Raw genomic sequence first — 23,059 nt, forward strand, 5'->3', positions numbered from 1 at the left:
TTTTTTCAAAATGTTAATGTTTTAAAAAAGAAATTGAACATGAAAAAACAAACACAAAATATCTGATAAAGAATGCAGTACATTATATCACTATTATCCCTTTTATATTGCTTCAAAATGAGATTACTATACATGAGAAAATAATTCACCTTTTCTTAGTAATAGCAATGACTTTTTTTTTTGACAAATAGCATTAGACTCAAATGGAATGCTTAATATCAGGTGCTGATCTACTAACTGAACAAAACCTTAATTTTTCTGAGATTTTTTAATGTAGCCCTTACTGAACTTGTCTTTGATTGATGAGCTTAGCCCAAATAGCTTAAACAAATACATATTTTAAACCATTAACTTTATAACATGGCTAAAAGATAAATTTACGTACATAACCTTAGGATGGGATTAAGGGAGTTGATTATGCCAGACCTCAAGGATATACACTCATTCAGCAGTACACCAAGCTATCCACTTCAGGATTATTGACTTAGTATATCATGTTCAGCATAAAAACCTAGGCCAAAAAAACCCTTCTCATCCTGTACTGCCTCTGTCCAGAAGTTCTGGTCAGTATGAATTCGTTTGCTATCACTTTCTCCATTTAATAAGGACCAAAGAAGCAAATTTTTTGGTTGAGATTCCTCAGCTGTGAAATGTCCTCCCATCTGATGTTCACTGGTGTCACTTCCTCAATTGCTGTGGGGCCCACTCCATTTCCCATTTAAGTCAATGAAAAGACTAGCACTGACTTCAGTGAAGATGGATCTTGCCTTAAGGGCACTGTGACAGGGCTGGACTAACTGGACGGACTGCCTAGTGGTTAGGTCCCTGGGTCACAACTCTCCTCCCATCTCTAGCATCTGCTGCCAGTGATTGCTCAGTGTGGAGGCAGACTCTCTTCCAGTACACAGCAACTTGGCCTTCCACCAAGTCACCACCGAAGTCCACTCTTTTCCAGAATAAGGGTCCAACAAGGAATGGACGTTCAATCTCTCCCCATGGTGGGGTGGGTTTGACTCAAAGGTCCCACACTCTTACTTCAGGGCTTACGATATCTTCATCTGCCTTATCTCAAGGGAAGAGGCAGATCTCACAACTGCCTGATAAGGGAGCCTGGGCCCACCCTCTCTGTGGACTACAAACCAGATCTCCAAGTGGCAGCAATATCAAGTATCTAGGAATGCTCCAAGGGTGTCTCCCTGGCCACTCCCTACCACCTACTTTCCCAGTCCAGGGAATGGTCACCACATCTAAAAAAAAAAGAGAGAGAGAAATGACGAAGGGCAAGAACAATAATTAAAGGTATAGTACAGCTTCCATATGAGGAAAGATTAAAAAGACTGACTGTTCAGCTTGGAAAGGAGATGATGGGGGAGGGGGGGAAACATGATAGAGGTCTATAAAATCATGAATGGTGTGGAGAAAGTTAGCAAGGAAGTGTTATTTACCCCTTCACATAACACAAGAACCATGGTTCACTCAATGAAATTAACAGGCAGCAGATTTAAAACAAACAAAAGGATGTACATCTTCACGCAATGCACAGTCAACCTGTGGAACGCACTGCTAGGGGATGTTGTGAAGGCCAAAACTGTACCTGGGATCAAAAAAGACTTTGACGAGTTCATGGAGGATAGGACCATCAATGGCTATTAGCAAAAATGGTCAGGGATGCAACCCTGCATGCTCTGGGTGTCCCTAAGCCTTTGGATGCAACCCTGCATGCTCTGGGTGTCCCTAAGCCTTGGGTCTGGATCATTTGATGATTACCTGTTCTGTTCATTCCCTCTGGGGCACCTGGCTTTGGCTACTGTTGGAAGACAGGATACAAGGCTAGATGGACCACTGGTATCACGCAGTATGATTATTCTTATGTTCTGATCCAAGCAAAGATAGAGTGAAGGATTCCTTAATCCTTAGGGACAAGCTAGTCCCTTCTCTGGTGGCCTGGAGCAGCTACAGCTTGCAGGTCACCCACTTCTCTGCAGTAAGGACTCCCACGGTACACTTACTCAGGCTCTCAGACAGACCCATCCCCCTTGCCTGTCTCTACTCCCCCACCCTTCTGAGCTGACTGCTTTCTTTCAAACTCCTCCTCCAGTTGGAGCAGTCCATGCATATGCAATGAGCTGGTGCCACTTAGGCCCAGAACTGCTCCTTAGCTCTTTCTTAGTGTGGGTTTTATATACCCCATCAGAGCATACTAAAGGACATTTTTTTTCATTTAGACTATTTTGACTGTTTTTAGGCCTACCACCCTTGTTTTTGTATTATTTTCCTCATTCTTCTTCTTAGTGTGGAAAAGCTCCCTTTGTGGATGGCAACACATGGGTTTGTCCTTGTGCCAGACTTTATTATGCCATCTGCCTACCTAAAATAATAATATAAATAAATATGAGTAAGCTTATTTTTCATATTTGTTGCTGGTGGGAGAAGCACTATGAATTTCTATAGAACTTTCAACAATCAATTCTCCTTGCTGTAGCATTCTTAGTTGCAGTTTACTTCATTAAAGAAAAACTTCAGAAATACTTTTATTGAAGGAACACTTCATGTTGAAAGGAACCTCATGCAACCACTACTTGGACTAGTTCCAGAGACTCCTTTTTAAATTATATTCTTCAGAACATAAATTGCACAAACTATTTTTTTCTTTTCTTTGGCTCCCATTCTCTTGGTATGACAATGGCTCTCCTAAATTGCCATATCATTTCTCTTTCTCCAACAGACCCGCAGGTATCTATTTGTGTTTATTAAGTGCCTATCACCAAAACACCTAAGCATTGTCATCATCATCATGTTCCTATTACGCCTCTGGTGTTTAGGGCAGTGATGAAGCTCCTCCACTCCTGTCTGTTTCCGGCAAGTCTTTCAATAGTTCCCCAGCTCTGTCCCAGGTTGTCCAGCTCGGCTTCCACAGCTCTTCGCCATGTTGTTTTCGCTTGCCTTCAGGTATCCATCTTAATGCCACTCTGGTGATGGAATCTGTTTCCATCTAAAGCACGTGAGCAATCCATCGCCAACAATTCCTGGCAATGATGGTGCTCATATCTTCTTGGCTGCACTGTGTCAATAGATCTTCGTTTGAGATTGTTCTGGGCCAAAAGATACAGAGGATTTTTCTGAGGCAGGTTGTATGGAATGAAGACAGTTTGGACATGTCATATTTTCTCATTCCCCAGCATTCTGCACTATAAAGTTATGTGAAAAGTTGGAGCATAGCACTGAATCAGTGATATTATTATGTTTCCCTTTCAATTTGGCTCTCATAAGTCTGCTGCTGATGGACTTCCATTCAAGCAGGGAATGGGAAAGCACTCCCTTCTTCAAAAGGATGGCAACACCCTCATGGTGTTGTCCATAATCCCATCCAGAATACAGCAAAATTTCTCCCGAGGCTGTTAATCTTCCTGATCCCATTCATCTGCTCTCGCTGACACGATGTGTAAGCTATAGCGTCTCATCTCTGCTGTGACCTGAATTAGCTTCCCTGTTTTGTACATTGTCCATACGTCCCGAAAACCAAGTTTGTCTTGGTGTTGAGCACTTCAGTCTTCATGCCAGTGGCTGCCTTTCGGCTTTTGCCACTGGCAGTCATATGGGTCATTGACTCCTGAAGGCCATCACAAACAGTAATGGTTGATTTCTCCATTTCTGTTTCCATAACATATATTGTTTTTTACAGGACTCGGTTGTTAGCCCAGTGCCTAACCCCCAACCTGGTGGACCAGGGTGTCTGTTTTGTCTGGCCCCTCCCTCACAGACCAATCCAGCATGGTTCAACCTACCAGGAGCAAAAAGCCCCTGCTGACACAGACTCTGGAGATTGTTAGAGCACGCAAACTGTCCCGCCATGAAAAAGAATGGATACCAGAGGACAGTACACTGTAAGCATTGTACAAGATTTGAAATATACAAGGAGCACTCTAATCCAGAGGTTCTCAAACAGAAGGTCAGGACCCCAAAGTGGGTCACAACCCTGTTTTATTGGGATCACCAGGACTAGTGTTAGACTTGCTGGGGCCTGGGGCTGAAGCTTAAGGTCGAGCCCTCCCGCCCAGGTCTGGAGCCTGAGCCTCACCACCCAGGGCCAAAGCCCAAGGGCTTTAGCTGGGGGCGGTGGGGCTCAGGCTTTGGTCCCACCTCCTGGGGTTGTGTAGTAATTTTCGTTGTCAGAAGGGAGTCACAGTGCAATGAAGTTTGAGAACCCCTGCACAGTTTTCCATCCTATGCTGGGTATGATTGGGGACAGTTCAGCAGTGAATTACTAAGTGGACAAGTGACTGGATTTCTGATACTAGTATTTGCCAAAATTTTGAGCAGACATGAAATTTTCTTTTGTAAACCACCTGCCTGTGAGACAATTTGAACAGGAATGACAGAAGAATGGCCATACCGGGTCAGATCAAAGGTCCATCAAAGTATCGTGTCTTCTGACAGTGCCCCTGAGGGAATGATTACCTGTTCTATTCATCAAGAGATCCCCCATCACCCATTCCCAGCTTTTGGCAAACAGAGGCTAGGGACATCATTCCTACCCATTCTAATAGCTATTGATGGACCTATCCTCCATGAACTTATCTAGTTCTTTTTAGAATCCTGTTATAGTCTTGGCCTTCACAACCACAACATCCTCTGGCAAAAAGTTGCATAAATTGACTTTGCATTGTGAGAAAAAACACTTCCTTTATTTTATTTGAAACCTGCTGCCTATTAATTTCATTTGGTGACCCCTAGTTCTTGCGTTATGAGTAAATAACACTTCCTTATTTAATTTCTCCAAACCAATCATGATTTTATAGACCTCTATTCTATCCCCTTAGTTGTCTCTTTTTCAAGCTGAAAAGTCCCAGTTCTATTAATCTCTCCTCATATGGAAGCCGTTCTATACCCATAACCATTTTTGTTGCCCTTTTCTGAACCTTTTCCAATTCCAATATCTTTTTCGAGATGTGGCAACCATATCTGCATGCAATATTCAAGATGTGGGCGTACCATGGATTTATATAGAGGCAATATGATCTTTTGTCTTATTATCTCTCTCTTTCTTAATGATTCCCAATATCATTGTTTGCTTTTTTGACTGCTGCTGCACACTGAGTTTTCAGAGAACTATCCACTATGACTCCAAGATCTCTTTCTTGAGTGGTAACAGCTAATTTTGACCCCATCATTTTATATGTATAGTTGGGATTATGTTCCCCGATCACCCAGTTTTGAGAGACTTGGCTGGTATGGGACCAAATTGTCCTTTATGCAGCTTTACTCATTTGAGTTAGAGCTACATGGGATATAGTTTCTCACTAGTTGCTTAGACCATTAGCAAGCCTATGAACTAGTCCTCCGAATTTTCTGTTGGGGAGATGGTAGGTCTCACTATAAACTGATATATAAATATGGGGAATTGAGCCTATTTCCAGGGAATTGTTCATATCAGTGTCCTGCATGAGTCTTCCTATTTCAGGAGTTAAAATACACTACATCTCCACAGCACTCCCAGACCATTTTGACAGGGAGAAGCAAGAGACTAGGATTTGAGTCAAACCTCATTTTCTTGCATGGCAGTGCAGGACACTATAACTGAGCTTCCAAGTTCACACAAACCATTTTATCACACTTTCTAGTTCAGGTATTCTGGGAATATTTTGGATTGTTTGCTGTTGTTCAGGCTCAGACTGTTACTTTTCTGATGATAATGTAATTTCTCCAGATGTCAACATCAGTTTATAGAATTTGTTTCAGAAATGTCATATGAGCAAAATTGCACAAATTAGTGTGAATTTTGTACATTAAAGGTGCTTGGTTTCCTTTTCTTTCATTTGCATTGGCAGACATCAGAGTAGCAAATTTAACAGCAGAGCAAAGCTCTTGTCCGTTATGTAGGAGTGGAGAAGAAATCTTGAGGGCAATGGACCCTACGCCACTCCATTCTATTCTCCAAATTCAGCTATAGCAGAGCTGAACCAGCCATCAGTGAGAATCATTGTAACTTTAAATTCTATTTTCTCTAAATGTCTTTTAATAATTACCTTTAGCATTTTAAAAGTTTGCTAATATCCTTCTTTACTAGCCAATAAATTATCTTTCCACTTTCTGCCTGACAGTAACTTCTGATGTAATTTATTTGTGTATTTTAAAATTTTATATATTCTAATATTTAACAAGTTTGGGGGTTTTTTTTGTGTGTGTTAGCAGGAAAGCTTTGGCCATCCGTAAATTAAACTGAGATGTAGATACAGATATGGGGACAAATTCTGCTTTCAGTTACATTGGTATAATTTCAAAATAAATAGACTGACATTAACAGAGTCACTGCATTGGTGTACTGAGAGCAGCGTACTTGAAACTTCTGGCTACAGGCATCTGGTTTACGGAAATGGGATTGGGAATATTAAAACTATCTCTATGCACAGTATACCCTCTGCTGGCTAAACTGCACAGTATTATTAATACAGCACTTCCTCTGGACTTTAAAAAAGTAATCTTACATTCTTTAGGTAAGCAAAATTTGCAGTAAAATCAGTTACGGTTTTGAAAGCATATGCATTGCAGAATAATTCATAATAGTATTTTCTAAATAGCTTTTTTTTTAAAAAAAGCAAATATATTTTTATAATCTTTTGTCTATACTATTAAAAGTTCATGCATGTCTCATTTTGATACATTTTAACAAATACATCCTGATGGTTTTAAAACTGAACATATTTTAATTTTCAGAACTGTTTTAAAATTCTTTACATAAAGTTAGAATAATATAATACACCTCTACCCCGATATAACATGAATTTGGATATAACACAGTAAAGCAGTTCTTGGGGGTGAGGGTGGGGCTGCGCACTCTGGTGGATCAAAGCAAGCTTGATATAATGCAGTAAGATTTTTTGGCTCCTGAGGACAGTGTTATATTGAGGTAGAGGTGTATATGGAGATATACCTATCTCATAGAATTGGAAAGGACCCTGAAAGGTCATCAAGTCCAGCCCCCTGCCTTCACTAGCAGGACTAAGTACTGATTTTGCCCCAGATTCCTAAGTAGCCCCTTCAAGGATTAGAACTCATAACTCTGGGTTTAGCAAGCCAATGCTCAAACCACTGAGCTTTCCCTTCCCCGTAATTCAATAGTCACTTTGTGTAGTACGGTTCAGTTAGTTTAAAATTAGTTTTTATATGTGCTTATAAAAAAGAAATAAGAAAATAACTGATTTTTGCTACATACCACACTTCCTTTGCAAATATTGTTTTTGTTAATATTGCCGCTTCTACAATAGCAATGTCTCCCTCTTCAAGTTGCAGAACATTAAAGAAAACTTAGGGCCCAACCCTGAAGTCCTTAAAGCTATAAAACTCCAAAAAATTGATGTTTTGCTTGCGTTGAGAACTTCTGGATTAGGCCTTGCTTCTGCAAACCCCTAAGTACATACCCAACTTTATTTACTAAAATAGTGAGTAAAGCTAAGTATGTTTTTAAAAAGGGTTTGCAGGCTCTCCACCTATGTGATGAAATTGAAAAGAATGGAAAATAATTAGGATACGTTTTAAAATAGGATACAAAGAAAACAGGACAAGAAGCTAAGAGTTTACAGTGCAGCAAGAGCAGTTTAGGTCGGACATTACGAAAAACTTCCTGTCAGGATGGTTAATCACTGGAATAAATTGCCTAGGGAGATTGTGGACTCTCCATTGGAATTTTTAAGAATAGGTTAAACAAACACCTTTTAGGAATGGTCTAGTTATTACATACTCTTGCCTTGAGTGCAGGGTACTGGACTAGAGGACCTCTCAATGTCCCTTCCAGTACTACTCTTTTATGAGTCTTGTGGCATCCTCCAGTGGACAGAGTGTAGAAATGGGAGTGAATAGGCCTAAGTACTGCTCCCGAGCGCCACAACTACAGCAAGTCACTTAATTGCCATACACCTCAGTTTTGCAGTCTGGACAAGGATGATAATGCTAGCCTACCTTTCCAAAGGGCCTTGGGGAGGGGAAGTGCTGTACAATTAAATATTACTGATTCAAAAACTACAGTGTGGTCAGATTGCAAGGCTCTAACATGGTTTTCCTAGCAACTGAGATACTCAACTTGAAATCAAAAGCAACTGCATTTTAGTACAGAGACATTTGTGCGAATTAAGGGATCAACCACTGGCTATCCTTCAATTTGAAGATTACCAGAAAGGGTTTCAAGTCTGTAATTTAGACCACTGGGTCTCATCCTATTTAGCATTGTGGGCTGCATATGCAGCTCTCTGCTATGTGGGCCACATCCACACAATATAAATACTGCCTGTATGGCCATGAGCGCCGCAGGTGTGTGGTGAGTGGGCTGGGAACCCCTGATTTAAAACAACTCAGGTGAAGGCCAGGTAGGCAGCACATGTTAATGTTGGAGCCTCTCCACCATCCAGACGCGTCTTACTGGGACGTCAGAATCTGTTTTTTTACCTGTTTGCGATTTCCCCCTAACTACCTGCCCCAGAAACAACCGAGCAGCAGTGAGTGAATACTCGCAGCGGGCTCCAGTGGGCCTCAGGTGCCAAGTCTGCGCATCCCATCCAGCCTGCAGCACCCCAGTCGCTCCCATGCTCTGCCCTGGCCTCCTCCCAGGGCAGCCCCTGCCCAGGGAACTGGGATAGCCGCTGGACCGGGGATGCCCAATGCTCCCCCATCTTGCCCCTCACCGCGGCTGCCTAGGCAGGGCAATGGGGGCCCCAGTAGGGTGACCAGATGTCCCGATTTTATAGGGACAGTACCAGTTTTTGTGTCTTTTTCTTATACAGGCTCCTATTCCCCCCACCCTGATTTTTCACATTTGCTGTCTGGTGGCCCTAGGCCCCAGCACCGCGCTACCCCCAGGCGGCGCTGCCACGAGGCGCAGGAAGCGCAGGCAGCAGGTTCCACCACAGCCCCCACGTGGGGGGGGGGGTGCGCGAGGCCCCCTTCGGGGCAGCTCCGGCCGCGAGGAGTTTGGGGCGGGGAGGGAGGCGAGCGGGGCCTCTTGCAACCTCCTGCACGCGCCGGCTCCTCGCGCTCCTGTTCCGGCCGCGTGTCACGTGACCGCACGTCGCCTCTCTCTTTCTCTCCTTCTCCCCTCCCCACAGCGCTACGCGGCCTCGTTCTGAGAGTGACGCAGAACGGCAAATCTACGGCGCGCCACTTGTGACCAAGATCATCACAAGCGGAGGCGGACGGCTCCCCCCGAGCGGTAAGTGAAACCTCATGGGCTGCGGCCCTTTGGCCTTCTTGGGAGGCTCCGTCCCGCGGGTTGCCATTTGCAACCGTTATAGGCGCCTCCTGTGGGCGTATGGGGCGCCTGCTGGGCCGAAATTGGCCTTACGCTTCCCCCCAGGCTTTTTGGGCCTCTGCGCTGCCGTCGTTTTCTTGCTTTTGTGGGCGGGCGGCCAGGAACTCGTTTACCAGCCAATCTATTTGCATGTCCCGCCTCTAAAGCCATGAATGGGCGTGTGAATGGCGGGACCGCTGAGGACTGGAAAAACGTAGCGAGCTGTGATTGGCTGGGGCGTGGCCGCTGAGATGGTCTCCCTCCCCCGTCAAATAGGAAAAAAAAACAATTTAAGGAAGCGAGGGAGTGCGCATGCGGGACGGCTCCCTGTCCCTACGCGTTAGGGCTGCGCGTGCGATTTGAGTTGTGGCGACAAGGGGGCGCACATGCGTGGAGCGTGTAGAAAGGTGGCGCAGGGACGCGCCCTTGCCCTGAGCGTTGAAGGCGGCGGAGTACGCACGCGCGAGAGGCGCGCCTGCTCTCAGCGCGCCGTGCCGCCATGTTGGCTGCGGGAACAACGAGGTATGCGCGGCCGCACGCGCTCGTCTGGAGCCGGACTTCGGCGGCTTCATTTCCCAGCGTGCATTGCGGCTCGCGGGCCTAACGGGCCCCCCACCAGCTCTTAGCCGGCCCGACCCTGGCGCGTGTCCCGAGCGGGCTGGGCCGGCGCGCGACCTGTAGCAGGCGCCCGCCCCCCGGAGGGGGGCTCTGTTCTGGCCGGCCGGGCCCTGCCTGGCGCCTGCCGCGCCCCAGTGCTCGGGGGGCAGGAGGCGACACGGGGGGGGTGAGGGGAGCTGGCGGCCTGGGCGCGTTAAGGTGGCTGCTCTGTGGTTGCAGCCTGGCCCCTTAGTGACCTGGCGCTGCGCAGGGCGACCTGTGACCTCGCCACGTCGGGCTCGTCCTTCAGCGAATTGCTCCAGTTTTAATGCGTTTCCATCGAACCCCGTGTTTAGTTAGCGCAGTGCCGCGAATAAAAGCTGCCGGCGGCCCTGTGCCTGACCGTTGTGATCGGTCACGCAAACAGCGTCACTGCGTGAGGGGACGTTTTCAGTTATCCCTAACTTAAGGAGTGTGCATAAAAGAAATTTATAATTTTTATAAGAACTTGAAATTTTGAAAATGTGTTGTCAAGAAATAAAATTACACTGAGAAAATATACAGTCTGCCTAAAGACCCAAGTTAGCAACACTCTTCACCTCTAATCAGGGGCGGCTCTAGGCACCAGCAAACCAAGCTGTTGCCTAGGGCGGCCAAATCTAGGGGGCGGCAGGCTGGGCCGGTGGACCTGCCGCAGTCATGCCTGCGGGAGGTCCACCGGAGCCGCGGACGAGCGGACCTGCCGCAGGCATGACTGCGGAGGGGGCGCTCGTCCCGCGGCTCGGCTGGACCTCCCGCAGGCATGACTGCGGCAGCTCAAGCGGAGCCGCCGGACCCGCGAACCGTCCGCAGCCGTGCCCGCGGGAGGTCCGCTCGTCCCGGGGCTCCGGTGGACCTGCCGCGGGAGCTCAACCGGAGCCGCGGGAAGAGGGGACCCGCCGCGGGACCGAGGAAGGGCGGCGCAGCACACCGCGCTGCTTGGGGCAGCCTATTTTCTAGAGCCGCCCCTGCCTCTAATTTCTTCTAAGCAGCCCTTTAAGGCTGGGGACCCTCTCCTGATCCAGCTTCACATACTTTCACTCTTTACTCCTTCAGTCTCTTAAAACACTTTTCATGAGGCGTATAAACCCTGATCTTTAGTTCAAAATGGGGGCAGGTGGGTTGGTTGGGGAGAAAACATGGGGGAAAAGTCCCAAAGTGGAACTTTCATGCTGTGTCTTAGCAGCCACATAATTTTGTTGCTTTAACCCTGGGGGGACTCAAACGTCATTGCACTGCAACCCCCTTCTGATAAAAATTACTACACAAACCCAGGATGGGGGACTGAAGCCCGAGCCTACCCAAGCTCTGCTGCCCTGGGGAGGGACGCAAAGCCAAAGCCCCATTCCCCTGGGTGAGTGGGGAGCCGAAGACCGAGACCCATTGCCCCAGCTAAAGCCCTTGGGCTTTGGCCCAGGATGGTGGGGGCCCTGGGCCACAGCAAATCTAACACCAGCACTGGTGACCCCCATTAAAACAGGGTTGCTTTAACCCTTGTTTTCCTGTCCCCTTATGCCACCTTAGTTTTGTAAGAACTTAGGAACAACATTTTTAATTATCTGTAATAGATGAAGCAAATGTGTGGGAGTTTTTGTAGAAGGAATGATTTGCTGATGGTGCGAAGCATTAGACGTGGGCTGTCTGGACTTTGTCCCATTGAAGGTTGCATTAGCAGCTGTCCAGCAGCTCAGCTAATGTATATAATTAGAGCAAATTACAGTTATTCTTATTTTAATAATATAGAGGTTTGGCCTGAAGACACTATGAATCCCAACATCCAATCCTCCATTATGATGTAAGGCTACTAGGATCAAGATAAAACATCGGATGTATGAAAGATGAAGACAATTACCAGTTTGTTTGGTCTGTTTTGCAGTCCCCTAAGCCAGAGTTTCTCAACCTAATATGGGTCATAACCCAAAAGGAGGATCCCAGAATGTGTCAAAGGGTCACATGGGAGGCTCAAGGAGGGGGTTTAGGTCCTGGCTCTCAGTTTATGTAGGAGGCCCTGAGGAAGGTGGTTGCAGTCACTTCACAGCAGCAGCTCCTGCAGCTCCACTACCAAGGAAGGGACTGGTTGGACTTGGCTTCCTGCTCTGGGTGGTGTTGCTTGGTGCATGAGGTCGCAGCACTACTCGGGTTTGGCCTACCTGCCTCTTTCTCATGATGATGGGGCTTGCTGGACTAGATTTAAATGAGTGGCACTGCAACTCCATGTATTGGGTCACAGTGGTACTTACACAAACTAGGCCTGGCTGGTCCCCATCGACCAGCCCAGTCCGCCCTGTGGGGCAGGAGTACAGTGACCAGATGTCCCAATTTTAAAGGAACAGTCCTGATATTCAGGGGTTTGTCTTAGTGGTCTATTATTCCCTACCCCCATCCTAATTTTTCACACTTACTGTCTGGTCACCCTAGGCAGTAGCCACTGCCATGGTCCAGAGTGTGGTTATTTAGGACTTATTTAGTACTTACTTATGGGTAACAAATATTTACTAAACCAGATGTTTTTTGCACTGAAGCTATTTACTGGGTCAGACAGGCCATCAAGATTTACAAATGAGTCCTGAGCCCCAAAAGGTTGAGAACTACTGCCCTAGACTATTCACAGCAAATTACATTAATTGTAGAGGTAACATTATAGTCATGCCAGTTTTATTTCATAAATTATTACAACATGGACATATAATCAGATTGTAGCTCTTATATATAATATATGGAGGCAGGCAGTAATTGTATAATCCATACATTTAAAAAAAAAAGTCAAATGCACAGATGTGACGTGAGAATGATGGACTGTGACTTTTTCAGTATGTTCGAACATGTCAGTTTTATTAGCATTTTGGGAAATCCTAAGTTAAAACACTGAGCCAAACCTTTACTATCACTCCTGCAGAAACTTTTCTGTATATTAATAACTTCAATCACTTCTAAGTTACTCAAAGTTTTCTTAGTTTAAAACTTTTTAAAATGTAGGCTTAGTTGCATATTTTTATAACAACATACAACATGGACTACAATGAGTGACTTAGACTCTTTCCTTATTTCCTTATAGTCAGTGCAGCTCTTCACTGAAAAATAAAAAGGCATTAATGAAATATGGTTGAGAGTATAAATACCAAAAATTCAGAAATACGAAGTTATGTTTTCCTTAATAATTATAACTTGAACCTTTGCATGTAACTCCTCACTTAATGTTGTAGTTATGTTCCTGAAAAATGCAAGTTTAAGTGAAACAATGTTAAATAAATCCAATTTTTCCATAAGATTTAATGTAAGTGTGTGTGTGTGTAGGGGGGTTAGGTTCCAAGGATGTTTTTTTGGGGCAGACAAAAGACATTATATACTGTACAGTACACCATTATATACTGTGGTGGGGAGGTGCCCCTGGCTTACCCTTGGGGCTCAGGGCTGGGGGTGTGGGGTCTGGGAGAAAGGGTGCGGGAGGGTGCTCGGTGGGGGGTGCGAGAGGGCGCTCAGGGCTGGGGCAGCGCACTTACCTGGGGCAGCTCCTGTTTGGTGCAGGGGGTGTGCAGGTGGCTCTGCGCAGTGCGGCACCGCCCCCATGGCCATGATTCTGGGAGCCGCGATTCTGGGAGTGGCCCACCCCCGGCAGGCAGGGCCACCTGGAACGCAGGGGCTTTAGGGGCTGCAGGGCCCTGGGCTAAGAGGGCCCTGGCCTGCAGCTCTAAAGTCCCTTTTGGAAAGCGGCCCTGCGAGCACAGGCCTGAGGACTCAGGAGGAGCAGGGGCAGCCACGCAGCCAGCAGCCGGAGAGAAGCAGTGCTTTCCCCTTCAAAGCGCTGCTTCTCTCCAGCTGGCTTTGAAGGGGAAAGCACCACTTCTCTCCGGCTGCGCGGCTGCCCCTGCTCCTCCTGAATCCTCCGGCCCCTGCTCGTAGGGCCGCATTCCGAAAGGGGCTTTAGAGCTGCAGGCCAGGGCCCCGGGGCCCCCTTAGCTCAGGGCCCTGTAGACCCTAAAGCCCCTGCGTTCTGGGTGGCCCTGCCTGCTGGAGGGGTGGGGGCAGCTTCCCCGCTCACTTGCTCCCTCCCAGAAAGTCCCCCTGCCACCAAACAGCTTTTTGGCGGTGCTTAGAAGTGCTGGAAGGAAGGGAGGCAGAGAAGAGGAACTTGTGCAGTGCTCCCTTGTAAAGTCAGCCGAACGAGGGTATCAGGGAGCATTGCACAACTCTAAAATGAGTATGTTCCCTAATGGAGCAGTGATGTAACTTCGAAACGACGTTAAGCGGGAGGATGGTAAGTGAGAAGTTACTGTATGCAGTCTTGTATCTCTGTGTATGTTGTCATACTTATGGCCGAATAGGTATATGAAATGTGGCAGAATTGTGGTTGCTATGGGGCAATAACTTTTCATTTTCTAGCATTTGTGTATTTAAATTCTCAGCTATTATGTTGCAAAAACTTATTTCCTAGCATTGAAGTTTGTTGTCGTCTTTTGTAAAAGAAGAGTCTGCAGAGGGTGGTCACCCTTTGGAGAACAAGAAGGAAAAAAACCCACATCCTGGTTTCAATGGAGTTTTACCTAATAAAACATACCACAGCTCAGTGTTTGATCTGGTCATTATTCATTTAAAAATACATTTTTACATATGTCTTTTATGTACAAATGAAATGACATTTTGTACACTATTACATTGTATATTAGTGTGTGTAGAGTATCCTACAGAGCACACATGGTATGAAAAGACATACTGTAACAAGATTTAGACCACCAGATCTACTGGACCCATTTCAGTACCACCTTTAGAAGGAAGGTGGGGTGGGCTGTCTGTCTATCAATTCTAGTTTTTAAATTATCTGTGTAAAGAGATGGGCAGTGAACATAATTATTTTGATAGTTTACATACCTTTCTCTTGTCACCAGGTAACCAAACAAGCACTTTAACTTGTTTTGGAATGTTCTAAAGCTTTAATATGTTGCTGAGGGTATTATTGCTGTGTGACCAGGGAAAGTCTGAGAGAGCTACTGTGTGATAAAAGCTGCATCTAAATCAAAAACATTTTTGTCATTAGAACCATATTTTATAATATCACTTTCCACAGGAAATGACTCAAAGCAAACAGTAAAATGAACAGAACAAAAAAGACAATGTTTCATGTATAAAAATATTTGATGAACATATAGATCAACATTGTATAAGGTTTAATCCCGAAAAGCCTAGTATAGGCAGTGCTGGAAAATCAAGTCCTTTATTTAGCCATAGAACAAGTACTGCATGGCCAGTGGAAGGACAAATTTATTTGTGTCTGGCTCAATGCAACTGGAGCTAGTGGGATTTCTTCAGAGGCAGCAAAAAGGTGGTTCATTTTCTAAGACTGGCTTCTCTGCCAAGACAACAAAACAACAGCTAGGTGCTCTACACAAAGTTTTTGTAAATCTTAAATCCCTAAGCCCTCCATTTTTTCTGATTCTGGATCTTTGCTCTATTTTCTGTGGATGTGTTTTTTCCCTCTACCCATAAGGAGAAATGAAACTACCAATAAAAAAATTGAAAATTATTGGAATAAAAAATTGGTCTTAACTAAGATATGATTTAAAGTATTTAGCTACCTACATATTAAAACAGTGGAGAAGCACAGCACTATAAAGTATAAAGGATCTGATGTGGCCACCAGTAGCCTCTTGTTCATGAAAATGCTACAATCCTCGTTTGCTCCACAAAGAGAAATCAGAGTGCTAAGGTGGGAAACTACAGGTATGTCTTCTTAACGTGGCTGTGTAGTCGCAGCACCCCCCCCCCCCGCACCCGCACGAGGGGAGTAGCTCCCAGTGGTGGGAGCGGGCTCCCAGTGCTGGTGAACTGTCTACACTGCTACTTTACAGCACTGAAACTTGAATTGCTCAGGGGAGATGTTTCAGCGCTGTAAAGTGGCAGTGTAGACAAGGCCTATCTCTTTCTTACTTCTGTGGAATTGTTGCCTAGTGATTCTGAGTCTAGCCAGCTCTGTTTCTCCAAATGCCAACTAAACTTCTGAAATAATTGAGGATTCTACAGAGTATACTCAAGGATGTCTGGCACATACTTATATGTTAAGGTAGGTTCTTATCTACATCTTAACACCAACAGTGAGGTCTTCTAACAGGGTCATATGTGTTCCAAACTTAAAAACAAACAAACTTACTTTCCTGTAGCTTTTGGTTAGAGGGAAGTCCTTCTAAAGTGCTCCTTGAATTATAGAAATGTAGCTCCTCCACAAAGTGAGTATTTAAACCGCAATCCCTAGTGCAACAGAGAACTCATCTATACTCTCACCTGCTTTTTACATAGACGTGAAGGTTAGGGAAATCCTAAAAAGGGCATTAGTGAAGTTCAGAATGTGGAATACTACTTTGGGAGAGGTATGACTTTTCTTCAACAGCTCTGCCATGTGTGGTTGCCGGGCTGAGTACTTTTTGTTCTACAGCAAGCCAACCTTTCCTCTGGCTAGTTAGTCTAACTGTTTAGCTAGAATTTGTGACCTTACAGGGCAAAGGAGGGTTGCAAACATTCTTGGACTGCTCAGGTTCTTAGTGTTAAAGGAAAAGCCTCATTACATGTCTGCTGTTAAGACAATTTAAGTACTTACACACACAAAATCAGGATATCATGCACAGTGCCTTGGGTCCTATGAGGTATAGTTTATTGAATGTTCTGTCTTTTGGGGTAGTAAAGTAAACCTAGTTTCCATGTTTGAAAGATGTAGATCACAATACTTCTTATTGTTAATCCCAAGAATACCTACTGCAAGGTCTAACATGCACTTGCCTCAATGTTTTCAAGAGGCAGGTTCATGGGAGTTTTTACACTGATCTTTCACTTTGACTGTTTTGCAGAAGAATCTTTAAAAACAGAAATAATAAGGAAGATTTTATTATCGTAACTCTTGGTTTTGTAATATCAGAACATTATAATATCTATATATATAATATTTTTGCTTTGTGCAATAGTTGTATCAAATTTTAACCAGGGTATAATTCACTCACATCAATTTCAATATTCATGTTTTATGTGACTTTTTTTTAACATACTTTAGATTTTGATATACATGAAACTTAAGGACATTTTTACACTTAGGATTTACTAAAAAAAAAAGCTTGACAGTGATGTGTGACATCTATCTAAGAGGAGGACAAGTTCTTTTATGGATTGACAGCTGCCTTTCATACTGGCGAGACACTACTCTCTCCTTAAAGATCATTACTTTTTTCTTTTCTTTTTTAAAGCCTGATTTTTTTTAATTTTTTTTTATTCCCACCCTACTAAAGTTTATACTAAATGCCTCTGCAATTTTTCAAATACGATCTTGTGGTAAAGGATAAGTTTTGTAGGAAAGTTTCCTAAAAGCAGTCAAGACGTATATGAAAAGTTATACAGTATAGACCCGTTTATGTGCAGATGTTGGGAGTCAAGCCGCCACAACCACGTGTTAATGGACCGCGGGTGAAGAGGACCATGCTGAAATATCTTAAGATATCTATATATACATGTATAATTATCTAGGCTTACATACATATTCACAGCGTCCCAAATAGTGCAGGCCTATCTGTTAACAGTGCTTTGCAAGAATACAAGTTCAAATGTGTAATCTAATAAAAACATTATTATTACTACACGGGTGAAAGTAACTCAGGAGACTTACTGGTATGGGGTGGGGCGGCTCTGGCCCTCGGAAGGGGTGGGGCCTCAGATGGTAGTGGGGGGCTAGGGGGTCAGCAACCTCCAGCCAGCCCTTCCAGGCTGCCTGGTCTGTGCTGCCTGGGGTTCCTGTGGCGATTTAAAGGGCCCGGGGCTCCAGATGCTGCTGCTACGGTAACAGGGTCCGGAGCCCCGGACCTTTTTAAATCGCCAGCCCTGGGGCAGGCAAAAGGGGCAGGGACCTTAAAGCGCTGCAGGGTACTTTGCCATGCAGCGCTTTAACATTGCTACTCGTGCCTCTCCCTCCCACCTCCGGTCAGCGGCCCAGCACTGCCATGGCAAAGGACCATCCTAAAAGCACTGCCAAGGCAGCGCTTTAATGTCCCTGCCCTTTTTGCCTACCCCGTCAGCGGCCCTGCTGGTAGGGTCCCTAAGAGCAGGGCCTCCGACGGCGGGGCGGAAAGCATTAAAGTGCTGCTGCAGCAAAGGACTGTCCTTAAAGCGCTGCTGTGGCAGCGCTTTAACATTGCTGCCCCTTCCCTCCCACCCTGTTGGCGGTAAAGACGTATAATGTGTTTCTGCTCCACACTTCCTGTCGATTTCTATGTCAGTGAGTTAGTGAACAAATCTGTAACGCTACATAGCAAGTTCCTGTACCGCGTGTTAATGAGTCTCGCATGTTAAATAGGTAGCATTGGGAGGCATGGCGCTGCCGCGCGTTAAGCGGATTCACACGTAACTGGGTCTGTACTGTAGTTTGAAAAAATTGGAGGTTTTCACTTTAAACATTTCCTTTTTTTTTAAACCGTTTCATATATCAAATGGTTTGCCTTAGAAACTCCCAAATTGTGTTGTTATATTATCTTTATAGAGCATTCGTGCCCTTTACTATTTGTGAAGTTTGGTGAGCTAATTTTGAAGACATTTGTGCCTGCTTCTGCTCCCATTGAAGTCAGTGAGAGTAGAATCAGACCCTTAATGTCTGTGTTTTTTGTCTTTATCTTGGGTAACTTGGTAGTATTCATAAAATTGACTATGAGTATGTGATGCACAATCCACACCTGGGTCTCTTTTAAAGTCCACACTTACATTTGGAGAGTATACAGAATGTATGATATCTGAAGTGGGCATGGTTTAGGATACATACTAAAGGCCTGGTCTGGCTTTCCTTGTGCCCCCAAATCTCCCATTGCAGTTGTGTGTAAGGAATGCAACCTCAGGTCCCCAAATCTAGTTGACATTTCTATTAAAGAAATGTACAAGTATCTCTGATCAGTTCTCACAAAATAATGTAAAAAGAAAAAAGAAATTACCGTACATTAAACTTTGGAGTTAAGCTTGTAAATTCGTATCTGTGACTTAAGGGAAAACCAGATGTTTTAATCCAAACCTTTGAAAGCAGATGTAACGCATGTTACCACATTGTGGGTCTTTGTCCTTCTCTAGTGGCTGATCTGCATAAGATGTTAATGAGTCAGTTACTGCTCACTACCTGTGAGGGTGCTTAGTCTTTTTATCTCAAGCAATTTATGCCCTCCTGGTGATTCATAGCAGGCAGTTGACACACATGGAAATGCAGAAGTAAGATACCTCTCAAAATAACCCTATTTCCAACTATGTTTCTCTCATTCATAACATAACTATACACCTGCACATTTGTCACTGCAGAAAGTGTACATATGAGCTGCATTTTGCTGTTTGGTGTGCACCTGTTGCACACTGCGTGTGTGTCACCTTCACCTATTGTTCTGTTGGAAGTGATGCATTACAGCTTAGTTCAGATGATCACTGTGAAGTCAAAGTCTGGTCAGGGAATAGGGAACTCCAAAAATTCTTAACAACAACAGTCATGCTCCCATGGATATCTTCACCGGCTGTTTCCCATGAATTCCTTATTTGTGTGTGTGTGTGTGTGTGTGTATGGGGGGGATGGAGATGGGAAGTTGCAGAGGAAGGCACAGGTGAATCTCTCTGTGTTTGCCTTTCCCTCCTCCCTTCCCCACCTTGTTACATTTCTGCCTTTTTCACCTGCAGAGGCCAATTCCTGTGGAGTACCCATGTGGGGAAGATGATGCCACAGAGGTGATGGTTCTTTCTTTTCATATTCCCCATCCTAGATACACCAGATCTGGGTTTTCTGCAGTTGTGAAAGGAAAGAAATTATATCACCCTATGTCTGGTAAATTGTTAAATGGGTTGTATATTTCTGAGAAGTCAAAATGGGAAAAATATGATAAGGCACCCAGAAGCATGTTGTGTTTTTTATACTTTGTTGTTTCAGCACCGTCAGAAGCAAAGTGCACTGAATACTAAAAATGCTAGGTTAGCATACATATTCTTTACAGTGCACAGCCTGATTGTTACAAGTCTGAGCTAATTTTTTTTGGATTGAATCCAGTGCAAGCATAATGCCCTAGTTCAAAGATAAGGTACATAAACATGTTTTATGGATGTTGTCTTCAAGATCTGCCAGGCTTCTTTTCTATTGTTTTCAGTGTTATTAGTATAACAATGAGATAATTTGAATTGCATTTCTATTTTTTTCTGTTCAAATTTTAATTTTAAATTATTTTCAAATTTTGTAGGCTTGAAGTTGAGGGGCTAATGAATGCTTAAATAAAGGCCTTCCTTAAGCATGTTATGCTTCATTTTTTGAATTCATAACACAAACCCTAATGAATGTCTCCTAGTTACTCTTATTTTAGAATGTATGAGTTACCCGATTTACAACTTTTACCTAAACTGTGAAAGGATATTTTTCTTGTTTAAATTAAAAGGACTGTGCTTTTTAACAGGTTACAGCTGTTAGTTTATAATAGTGTAGAAGGAAATACAATAAAAGAAATGAAGAAAAAGCCTGCAGCTTTTTCTACAGTGATAGGAATATAAATGCCCTAATGTCAAACCTTTCAACTGTACCTATTTTGAAGGTACAACGTAGAGTTTTCACTTCTGGCCCCAAGCACATTATGTACTGGAATCCATGAAGTTGGGCTCTTGATGTCTAAATTGTGTTAGGTTAATAAATAAATATTTTTAGAAGGTAGTATAGCCTCCTTAGGTCTTCCTCAGAGCGCATTTGCTTAACAAGCCTAAAGTTTACTTTTTCTCACCCCCCCCCCCCGTCTAATTTTGGACAGTAAGTAGCCTTTGACATACTGTGACTATAGTCACCATTATAAGAATTTAGATAGGTATCGCGGGGTGACAACAAATCTTCCATTGCTTATACGCACTTATGTGTGTGTGATTTTTCAATATTTGACAGGTTTTTTTTCAGCTGGTGAAATATAGTAGGATCAGCACTAGTTACTTAGTTTTAATTTGAGTATACTGTATGTTCATGCAATTTAATCAGAAAGGAAAGAAAACATGGAACCAGAATTTTCTCATTTACATGAGTGTAACTCCATTTAAGTTAATGCATTTACTCCAACTTACATTGATGTGACTGAGATCAGAATCTGACCCAAACTCTGTATCTCCTAAACTGGGCACTTGAAATGTTCTAAGAGATTTGATAAAAATGGAACCTTAACCAAACCTTCCCCAAATTTGATGGTATGGATAAAATAGAACCTGCCTCCAGACCAACAGAAAATCAAAACTGACCTGGATTTGCATTATTTTTCTTCGAACTATTCATCTAATTGTATCCCTAGCCATAGGTCTGAGTGCCCCTTCTGGCTCATTTCATGTCAACGGATAGGATTGCAATAGGATGACCAATTGAGTAGGTGGATGACAAAGAGAAGGGAGAGGCATTGTTCAACCCCTCAGTAATAAACAGCTCATAGAGCAGCAGCAACCTATTATAGCTGGGATCGGCCACCTTTGGCACGCGGCTCGCCAGGATAAGCACCCTGGCGGGCCAGGCCGGTTTGTTTACCTGCCGTGTCTACAGGTTTGGCCAATCGCGGCTCCCACTTACCCGCGGTTCACCATCCCAGGCCAATGGGGGCGGCGGGAAGTGGCGGCCAGCACATCCCTGCCCCGTGTGGCTTCCCGCCACCCCCATTGGCCTGGAACAGTGAACCGCAGCCAGTGAGAGCCGTGATCGGCCAAACCTGCGGACGCGACAGGTAAACAAACTGGCCCGGCCCGCCAGGTGCTTACCCTGGCGAGCTGCATGCCAAAGGTTGCCGATCCCTGCATTATAGGAATGCCAGCTATTCACAATTTCCCATTCCTAGGTGAAAAAGATGCTGAACTTCTCTGATGGGGGGAAAAATAATTGTTTGTTTGTTTATCCCCCTCCATTCAGGTTAATGTTATCTTAGATGTTGCTATCCTAAATACATTGTGTTTTGGAGTACCTTTTGAAATGTATAAATGTATCTGGTCTCTTACAAAACATATACATACATATACATAGAAAATTGTGCATATATAAGGTTAATTAATGGGTTAATTAGTGCTACCATGTCCAGGTTATACTGGAAATAAGAGTATTAATCCCTAAAATGTATGTTTGAAATATTGTACAGTGGTGCAGAACTTATTTGTGAGGAATCTATATTTGCTTAGGGGCTCAAATAATATAATGATGGGTTTGGTGTGGTATAAATACCTAGATAGATTAATCACATTTTATTAGACCTTTAGTTAGAGGCTTTGGATGAAATACTATCCCCATTGTAGTTGACTTTAGTGGGGCCATGTTTTCCTCCTTTTTTAAAATTGTTTTTCACTCTTCATAAATTCTGTTTCCTAAGTAAGTGGTACCTGTATAATTAATACTACTACAATTTTGTTTCTAATAAGTAAAATTGAAGGGATAGGGAAAAGAAAGAACAGAAAGAACTGCACTAGGAGTTTTGTTTTATGAAAGAAGATGTTCTGAGTGTTGGAATTGTCTAAACCATCGGAATTGCTAAGCGTAGGTAATTACATAATTTCACACTTTCCAATAAAGTCAGACCCTGATTAAGAAGTTGACAGCCTGTGAGAGTCCATTCTTTGACAATGATGTCTATATTTCCTAAACTTGTGGTGACTGTATCTAAGAGAAGACACTGAGATTCTAACCATTTACTTTGAAGAGACTCCTCATTGACAAATGGCGAATAGTCTATTTCTTAAGACATGAAAACTTTAAATACATAAATACTTCATCTGTTCCACTTTCCGCCAGCTTACATTTTGCTGATGCCAGGTCTTTTCACTGTCTTGGTTCTTACTGTCTTTCAGTGTGTTTTGATGTTCATATTTCTTTTTTATTCCTTCTTCCTTGCTGTGCTCCCCCCTCCTTCTTTTTCTTAAACAAATAGATGATATGGTAATATGGGCCCTAATAGGAAAAAGGTATTGTTTAACTCAGTTGGGGTATTACTAATCCAGTCACCAAATGCAACCATAACACAGCATGCATTTTAATTATTAAATATAATGGAAACTTTGCATTTTAAATCTAGAGCAATAAACCATTTGTTTGAAAGTGTACTGTTCAGTTCTGTGATTTCAGCTCATAGTGAATTACAGTGCGGTATATTTGATCAATTATTACAGGTT

The sequence above is a fragment of the Mauremys mutica genome, chromosome 2 (genome assembly GCF_020497125.1).
Source record: "Mauremys mutica isolate MM-2020 ecotype Southern chromosome 2, ASM2049712v1, whole genome shotgun sequence".
Classification (NCBI taxonomy): domain Eukaryota; kingdom Metazoa; phylum Chordata; order Testudines; family Geoemydidae; genus Mauremys; species Mauremys mutica.